The sequence below is a fragment of the Nicotiana attenuata genome, unplaced genomic scaffold (assembly GCF_001879085.1).
Source record: "Nicotiana attenuata strain UT unplaced genomic scaffold, NIATTr2, whole genome shotgun sequence".
In the NCBI taxonomy this organism is placed as follows: Eukaryota; Viridiplantae; Streptophyta; class Magnoliopsida; order Solanales; family Solanaceae; genus Nicotiana; species Nicotiana attenuata.
Window position 1 is genome coordinate 1 of NW_017687086.1, and position 1,001 is coordinate 1,001.

A 1,001-nucleotide genomic window follows, 5' to 3' on the forward strand; every position below is an offset into this window, starting at 1 on the left:
TCGTGTTGTGCGATACGCCCATAAAACACCAAGTAGCACCTCTGGCCAATTTCCTTTTGATTCTTCCAAACGCTTCTTTAAATTATTGATAATAACCTTGTTGTTGACTCTGCTTGCCCATTACCTACCGGATGATAAGGTGTGGACGTAATCCTTTTAATTTGCCAACTTTGAAAAAATTCTGTGATTTGAGCTCCTATAAACTGAGGACCATTATCACATACGATCTCCTTTGGTACGCCAAATCGGCATATGATGTTTCGCCAAATAAAATATTTGACTTCCTTTTCTCGTACCTGTTTGAAGGCTCCTACCTCTACCCATTTAGTAAAATAATCAGTAAATACGAGCAGAAATTTTACCTGTCCCTTTGCTTGTGGTAATGGACCCACGATATCCATTCCCCATTTCATGAATGGCCATGTTGCGATGACCGGATGTAATAATTCCGCGGGTCTATGCATGTTGTTACCGTACCTTTGACATTTATCACATTTGGCCACGAAACTTTCCGCTTCTTTTTCCATTTTTGGCCAGTAGTAACCTGCCCTAATTAAGGTTCTTACCAATGATCTTCCTCCGGCGTGATTTCCACAATGCCCCTCATGTATTTCCCTCATTACGTACTCTGTTTGAGAAGGTCCGAGGCATTTAGCTAAGGGGTCACCGAATATTTTACGATATAGGTTGCCTTGATTTAAACAGTAGCGAGCAGCCTTTTTTCGAAGTGCATGGGCTTTTTTATTGTCATCAGGGACGGTTCCATACTGCAAAAAAGCAACAATCTCGTTCCTCCAATCCCACGTTAAATTATTAAAATTTACCTCATCTTTATCAGGGTCGAGAGCTGAATGAAATAAATGAATAACCGAAGCATTTGCATTGCTTGCCACGTCAGCCGCAGATGCGAGATTAGCTAAAGCGTCTGCTTCAAGATTTTCATCCCTTGGTATTTGTGTAACTTTCCAGGTTTGAAATTGCTTTATTAACTCCCGCACCTT